Here is an 8,823-nt window from a genome sequence, read left to right as displayed (position 1 = left end):
AGGCAACACTTCTCCATCGAGTCCATGTGCATAGAAGAGAAGAAGCCGCAGTCCGATCCAGAGGAAAGAGCCCTCGACATCCTAAATAGAACCACGCAAAAGGTCGGGGGCCGGTTCGAATCAGGAATGCTCTGGAAGAAAGAGCACTGCGTGATGCCGAACAATTACGACAGCGCGTTGAGAAGGCTGCACAGCACCGACAAGCGCATCGATAAGGATCCGGAGCTGAAAAAGAAGTACGCGGAACTCATGGCGGCCCTAATAGAACAGGGGTACGCCGAAAAGGCGCCGACACAGAAAACGCCGGGAAAAACCGTGGTACCTGCCACACTTTCCCGTGCTTAATCCGAGGAAACCGGGGAAAGTCCGGATAGTTCACGATGCTGCAGCGAAGACGAAGGGAGTCGCCCTAAATGACTACCTTCTCACCGGGCCAGATTTGCTGCAGCCGCTCCCCGGGACACTGATAAGATTTCGACAACATCGCGTGGCGGTAACGGCTGACATAGCGGAAATGTTTATACGCATCGGCATCAAAGAGGACAGAGACGCGCTGAGGTACCTCTGTTACTTACCTCTGTTAACTTTCATAAAGACGACATTGTCTTGGCTGTCAGTGACATATTCCGGCAACTCAAAGTGTGAAGCAGAGTCGAACACCTGAAAAATAAGATAATTTTTTATTATGGTTGGATTATATCAGATTGTTAATTTTTCTTTGTTCTCCACATTCTCCTACACTGAATAAAATCACTCAAATGAACCGTCTCACAACCATCGTTATTATCAGGAAAAGAAAAGTATGAAAGAGAATACTACCACGTAGACCAATACATTTATACAAGGTGTAACAAAACTAAGTGATAGGTGATACCTAAGGGTGTGTATATGTTCCTTATGTATAGCCATAAGTGTTAGATTGTTTTAGCTATGAGTATTAGATTGTTTTGTTTTATATTAATTTAAGGTTGCCTGGAAGAAACCGCTTTCAGCGGTCAGACCGCCTGTTTGTACAGGTTCATATATTATTTTAAATTGTAATTTAGTTTCTAATTTTTGTACAAATAAAGCATTTTCTATCTATCTATCTATAGTAGAGTTCACTATGAAAGTAGCAGACCTGAATGATCAAAATTCTTTTTGTGGTTTGTATCAATGGCAAGTGCCCGTCATGAATTTTTACATTCAAAGATGAAAAAAAGTTACTGTTTCAGCGCTGCTACTTACACAGCGAATTCTATATAGGGGACCCATGTGTATGGGTACAAAACCAAGCGATAATTATACTTTAGGGTGTGTACCCTAAAGTATAATTATCGCTTGGTTTTGTTACCCCCTGCATAACTATTATCCTATTCACTTACATATTCAACTTCATTAACAGGACTCTTATCTCTTGTTACTAAGGCCAGCACCCTCTCATCATATTTAGTCCAAGGACGTTAGGCACTGGCTGGGTTGCCTGTATCCGGATCAGTAACAGTTTTATTGCACATAAAGGCGTTTTTCTTTGTCTTTGACTTAAGATCTGCCCATACCTGTAAAGAATAAATTTTATAAATATTTTAATTTAGTTTTGTGTCGTCGGATTGGTCTTTAGGAGATTATCTTACCATTTGCTATCATGTGTGATCCATACTATACTGGGCATTTATTAGTACCGTATGTGAATTGACTGTCGCAATTCTGGCCGAAATTCATTTTTCACGCGGGAACGGGACTACTATGGTAAATCAACGACTAAAAGTAATTAGATTGTGATTGGTCACTGACCTCCATTATACAAGTATACACTAGACTTATGATACCCACCTGCTTTTTGTGCCTATTTGAAGTGGAATCAGCGCCCCCAATGCGGGGGAAGAGAACTAAATCTTACGTAATTTGCAAATGGCCGCATAATCGTTATTGGTTGTCATCACTAGTATTAGTTCCATGTACTCTCACTTCCGCTGTCATCGCAATATGGTGACTTTCAAACGTCATTTTTACGTCAGATTTAGTTCTCTTCCCCCGCACGGGATTCCGCTTCAAATAGGCACAAAAAATAGTTGTAATTTCATAGGGTATCATAAGAGCGCCTTCACATTACGTCGCAAGCAGTGCGGCAGCCGCAGTGCTTGCGACGTAATGTGAAGGCAGCCTAAGTCCAGCGTACTTGTATAATGGAGGTCAGTGTGATTGGTAGATTACAATCACATGGGGACACACTAATAACCTTTGATCCCACTGCTTGATCCTGCAAGATGCATACATCCAGTTTTTAGGATTTAATGTAAGTATTCTCGAGAATGTATTGAATGTCATTGTCAAGCTTGTTATTCAATTAGCATGTTAATTACCTTAAAATTAATAACAGATGTAGGTATCTGTATCTGTTAATAATTTTAAGAATTCTTGGAAAAGTCGCAATCAGTGGGTGGGGTCAATCAAGCAGTGGGATCCTATACTATAAGTAGCTAATGTATGTTTTTGGTAGATTATTATTAATGATTTTATTCACATACATGTCAGGAGTTCCTCCTCAAGATTTTTTTGCAGAGTGATATTGTAATATTTAGGTATTTATACTTAACTTTCTCCACTTATCTTTTGTTTTAGTGCCACCACCTGCAACTGAATTCAACTGTTCAGTCAATTCAGTCCATAAGAAATCTGCTCTTATTCTTTTATCCGTGCTCCCCATGGGCCTACTGAAGTCACCATGGCTGAAAAATAAAAATATTATTTCCGACTATTAATTGGATGTAGAGTTGCCATCCGTCCGGATTTCCCCGGATTTGTCCTAGTTTAAGGGCTTCCAGGGTGCGTCCGGCCCGGTTTTTGAAAAGTGTCTGGGTGAAATCCGGACACTTTTGCTGAGAGAAATCCAACTTTTTAACCAGGCAGTAATTAACGAAAGATAAAAACTCGCTAAGCATACACACGGTTTCTAGCACGGACTTGAGTTACTCAGATTTTTACAAATTCTTGTTGGAATTTGGCAAGACATTATCGTAAATACTGTTTAAGAGGTGTCCGGGGAAATAACCACATTTCGGCCAAATGTCCGGGAATTTTGTCGGGCCTGACCGGCGAAGGGAATTTGGGTGATGGCAACCCTAATTGGATGCAATAGGGTTTTGCCCATTACATTTAATTCCATGAATTAAATGTAATGGGCACATGAGTTAGTAGTTTTGTCATGAACAAAAGCATAATTATGTTACTGTAGACAGCTAATTGTAATTGAAACTGAATCTAATAAAGAAATGATAGCTCCCATACATTAGAAGTGTACTGGAACTTACATTTATTCTGCTGTGCTTAGATTCTTTTATTTTAAACCAATGTTTAAGTGCTATACTGGGGTGCTCGTAAGCACTTAAAAGTTTATCAATTATAGTCCTTTAGGCATGGAAATATGGCATGGAAATATGGCATTATAGGCTGATATGATGATAATGATGAGGCATGGAAAGGCAATAGCGTGTAAATAGCTAAATTGCCTGCGGGATAATACAAAGTTCTCAAAATAAAAAACACTCCGGAATCCGTATCATGCCCGACTAACCTGTTCCATAGTCAGCAGGGGTGCTCATCAGGCAATTGCAGTAGCAGCAAGCCCGTTGGATCTTGTAGGAGCAAGATGATTGTCTTCTATAGCGCGTGGTCCGCTCCGGAGCGTAGCTGAAGTACTCTTGAATTTTGATGCACTTTGGTCGGCCGATCACACAAAAGGTTCACAGCGATTATATTGAAAAACCAAAAGAGAAAGAAACTTGAAATTCCAGCTGGATTAAGCCTTTTCAAGGAAAAATTATCAGAACAAAATTTTCTCGAATGCCATCAAAGGCTCAAAGCCGATCCGCGGCAAAAAGCGGCCGCCGGCCAGCAAACACTTGTCATCTGTCAAGTGTCAAAGATATGTGTTCTTCGTCTTCTTCCGACAGTGGTGAATTGCCATATTATGTTAATACCGTAACTTGTTTTTACCATGGCCACGCGAGCTATATTATCTTTTCCGAGGAATATTTCAACGATAATACCAAGGGGCCAAGTTAAAGGGGCACAATCATCCAGCCCTACAAGAACAACAGTCCCGACCTTAACAGGATTCTCAGGAGTAGCCCATTTCTGTCTCACTTGCAATGTGTGCAGATATTCCATACGCCATTTTTTCCAGAAGGATTGAATCATCTGATCTAATAACCTTTTACGTTGAACAAGATTAGAATCAAAAACATATTCCGACGCGGGCAAATATTGCAATGGAGTAGACATCAGAAAATGTGCTGGAGTGATCACTTCTGGATGAGGGTTCGAGGACACAACATTCAAAGGTCGTGAATTCAGGACGCACTCTATCTGAATAAGGACCGTCTGTTCTTCATAAGTCAGGAGTTGATTTCCTATGACCCTATGTAATGCGTTTTCATACTTTTTATATTAGATTCCCACATTGACCGGAAATGTGGAGCACGTGGTGGGATCATCTTCCATTCAATACGGCGACTAACCAATTCCGGCTCTAAAGCCTTATTAAATTCTTCTAATAGCGCTTTCGCTCCTACGAAATTTGTGCCGTTATCTGAATAAAGACAAGAAACGGGACCGCGACGAGCTATAAAGCGTTTAAAGGCAGCTAAATAAGTATCTGAAGTTAAATCTGACACCAGTTCGATATGAATTGCCTTAGTGACAAGACATACGAAGAGGCAGACATAAGCCTTTTGAGCATGATGTCCACGACAAGTGTCTCTAGGGTTATCTGTTCCGGCTATATGAAAGAAATATTGTGATGCTGAATTCTCTTGACATTGTGACACTCGATTACTCACAAACACTGACCAGCAATGCGGAGAAGAATGAATCCAGGATAACGCAATCGTTGAATCGGAAAATGCATAAATATCAGAGATGTGAACCCGATCGAGGTATGTGTCACGAACAGTCTTCACCAGCTTGGACATCAACAGCGCAGCACATAATTCCAGTCTGGCAAGAGTCGTTACCTTAGTAGGTGAGACCTTGGATTTAGCACATAAGAGTCTAACTGAAATATCGTCTCCCTCTGTGATGTGTAAATATACCACACAACCATAGCCGTGCATACTGGCATCACAAAAAGCCACAATTCTGACAATACAATCCTTGGAGACACCTACATGTCTTGAAATCTTAGCACATGAAAGCAGAGGCAGTTCCTGTGTTAGAACCACAAACCGTCTTATGATATCTTCAGGAGGGGTATCATCCCACCCAACATTTCTCAGCCATAACTCCTTAATCAGGAGTTTGGCATAAAGAATCACCGGAGCAAAACATCAAATAAGCGGGCAACGACAGATAATATATTACGTTTGGTGCATCGGTCACCAACCGGAGAAGTAGTAAAATAGAAAACATCCTTTACTGGTTCCCATGCAAGTCCTAAAACTTTAGAAACAGTCTATCCACCATCAGAGAACTCCACCGAGCTACGATGAGAGTCCGGAAGACTATCCAATAAAGTTAATGAATTACTTTTCCACTTAACTAAATCGAAGTTTCCTGCTTTGAACAACAATATTAATTCTTGCGCCAAAGCAGTTGCAGAACCTACATCTGGAACTGAATGAACTAAGTCGTCCATATATAGCCTAGACTGAGCAACCTCAGCAGCGTCTGAATAATAAGACTTCATATCCGAGGCCAGTTGACGCACAGTGCGCATAGCCAGAAAAGGACTCGATTTCAAGCCAAATGGAACACAATTAAACTGAAAAGTGCGAATAGATTCTTTTTCATCGAAACGAAATAAAATATTTACGATGATGTTCAGGAACTCCAATCCGTAAGTACATTTGCTTGATATTAGCTGTAATAGCTATGGGAAAAAGTCGGAAATGTAATAATAATAAAAACAAGTCTGCCTGCAGGTTAGGTCCAGTATGTAAAATATCATTTAATGACAATCCGCTATGTGTCTTAGCACTTGCATCCAGTACAATGCGAGGCAAAGGTTTGTCCGGGCGAACAACAGCATGATGTGGATAATATCCACCATCAACAATGTCAGAATCTAAAACTTCAGAAAGAAAACCGTTGTCTATGTATTCTTCAATCACCTTCCTATAATTCTCCCGTAGAGTAGGTACTTGCTTGAATTTCCTCTCTAGGGCAAGCAATCTACGATGAGCCATAGAGCGGGAATTTCCTAACTCCTCCGGACACCTACAGAAGGGCAAAGCAACCGAATATCTACCAGTCTCCAAATCTCGAGTAACCGAGGATGTATCCTCCGGACTGAGAAATTGTCTAGGAGAGATTTCTTCCAATTCCCAGAACTTTTGTACCAAGTCATTGAGACCTAAAGCTGTAAAAGAGCTATGAGATGGAATTACTCCAGTAATAACAGTACTAGGGAAATCACCCATAAGTACATAGCCGAAAGCAGTCATAACTGCAGGAGGTGCTTGAGAGCCAGAATCAATCCTACTTCCTAAATAAACATATGGAAATAGCTGAGCTCCCAACAAAAGATTAACGTTGCCAGGGATGTTCCATGGCAGATCAGCTAAAGGTATGTTATTTAAATAAGACATATCACACTTCTCTATAAAATGAGAAGGCAATTGGTCGGTGATACAATCCACCACCAAAGCTTGTATAACATATCTATTATTTGGATACACTCGTGATTGTATCTCGACACTCACATATCCAAGGATCTTTCGAGAAGTTAAACCAATTCCTTTCACACAAGAATTATTCAATGGAATGATAACTAAGTTGAGTAATTTACAACATTCTAATGTTATCAAATTCTTTTGTGAACCATTGTCCAATTTTTATTATTATTATTGCAATTTGCATATATTATGTACTTGGGCTATAGCGCGCAATATACTAGAGCTCAGCTTCGAATTAACATTAATCGGCAAACTTGCATTTTCAGAAAGAGGTTTAACCGAAGAATCATTAATATTACTTACAGAGCAGGACGTGTCAACTAAATTATTATTTAAACTGCTACTATCATTTGACTGTATCTGAACTGTATGAGCATGTGTCTTACTAATTTTATTTTCAAAATGTAACATTGTATGATGTTTTTTCCCACATATACCGCAGACAGATGAAGAGCTACAGCCTGAGAGAGTATGTGACATACTCAAACAATTCACACAACCATGTTTTGACTTCACAACTTCAAATTTAATTTGCAGTGTACTCAAAGATTTAAACTGGGCACATTCATATAAATTTTGTGATTTGCTCCATTATAATATCCACAAACCGAGGCAATAGAAGTAACTGTGTTATATTTTTTTGTTATAAAATCTTTATTTGTGTTAGAGCGGGTGGACAATACTGAATTTTTACTAGATTTATTTGTACTACTAACTGAATGCGAGCTAGGCAAACTAACATTATGGTTAGTGGGAGACCTCCCCAAGACCTTCACTTGATCCCGTACAAACGAAATTAAATCATTGTAAGAAGGTATATCTTTACTCCGCACTGACAGCTCAAAGGATTGAGCAGTCTGAGTATCAAGTTTCCTCAAAGCACAATGTAACAAAATAATGCTAATAATAGTTTCTATAATAACATACTATGGGGTTGTAGAACGAATGAGCAGATCAGTAGATATCATGATGAGTGTCACAGTAAGTTGAGAGATATTCATTTTCCTCAGTTATTTGTATTTTGTGGTGATAAACATTGCACATTAAGTGAACATAAGCATAATATTGTTACAATACTTTCTAACGCTGCGGCAAAATCAAACAAAGCCCGTAGACATAAAAAGCGTCTCATTGGATGGAACACTCATGTAAAGGCGGCACACCGAGAAGCACGGTCGAAGTATGAAGAGTGGCTGTTACACAATAAACCTTCTTCAGGACATATATGGACTGAAATGTGTAACAGTCACAAAATATTTAAAAGTAGTGGTTGTGCACTTAATTTTGTTATAATTTAATATATTATATTTCCTTAATAATTAAATAATAAGTTCTCAAATTACACTCTGGATTTGTGTTGTGTTTGATTTCCACTGTTGGGATGTAGCTCAGTTTGGGAGTTTCTGTTCATTAACCGTTGGATGAACCTTTAACATAATATGGCAATTCACCACTGTCGGAAGAAGACGAAGAATACATATCTTTGACACTTGACAGATGACAAGTGTTTGCTGGCACCCTTTTTGCCGCGGACCGGGCTTGATGGCATACGAGAAAATTTTGTTCTGATAATTTTTCCTTGAAAAGGCTTAATCCAGCTGGAATTTCAAGTTTCTTTCCCTTTTGGTTTTTCAATATAATCGCTGTGAACTTTTTGTGTGGTCGGCCGACCAAAGTGCATCAAAATTCAAGAGTACTTCAGCTACGCTTCGGAGCGGACCACGTGCTTGAGAAGACAAGCATCCTGCCCCTACAAGATCCAACGGGCTTGCTACTACTGCAATTGCCTGAGGAGCACCCCTGCTGACTATGGAACGGGTGAGTCGGGCATGATACGGGTTCGGAGTGTTTTTTTTTTGAGAACTTTTACTATCCCGCAGGCAATCTAGCTATTACACGCATTTTGCCTGTCCAAGTAGGTTAAAATGGTGTCAGAAACATCAACTTGAAATATTTTTTTATTTTTTTTTATGAAATAAGGGGGCAAACGAGCGAACGGGTCACCTGATGGAAAGCAACATCCGTCGCCCATGGACACTCGCAATATCAGAAGAGCTGCAAGTGCGTTGCCGGCCTTTTAAGAGGGAATAAGGTAATAGGAGAGGGAAGGGAAGGGAATAGGGGAGGACAGGGAAGGGAATAGGGTAGGGGATTGGGCCTCCGGTAAACT

At 40.0% G+C, this 8,823-nt stretch overlaps 1 long non-coding RNA gene across 2 annotated transcripts; it reads right to left on the bottom strand.

Moving 5' to 3' along the window:
* Positions 1-340: 340 nt before the first annotated feature.
* Positions 341-2,707, bottom strand: LOC121725600. 2 transcript variants are annotated; one of them, XR_006035410.1, is made up of 4 exons: positions 2,508-2,561; positions 1,614-1,740; positions 1,365-1,538; positions 341-660 (listed from the first exon to the last, which is right to left on the bottom strand). It is a non-coding gene; the product is annotated as an uncharacterized LOC121725600 (long non-coding RNA). The 2 variants fall into 2 exon arrangements; XR_006035411.1 differs by lacking the exons at positions 1,614-1,740; positions 2,508-2,561 and adding an exon at positions 2,577-2,707.
* Positions 2,708-8,823: the final 6,116 nt, after the last annotated feature.

Source organism: Aricia agestis, chromosome 3, assembly GCF_905147365.1.
Source record: "Aricia agestis chromosome 3, ilAriAges1.1, whole genome shotgun sequence".
Classification (NCBI taxonomy): domain Eukaryota; kingdom Metazoa; phylum Arthropoda; class Insecta; order Lepidoptera; family Lycaenidae; genus Aricia; species Aricia agestis.
The sequence above is the reverse complement of the archived record's forward strand: the minus strand, read 5'-3'. Positions and strand labels throughout refer to the sequence as shown.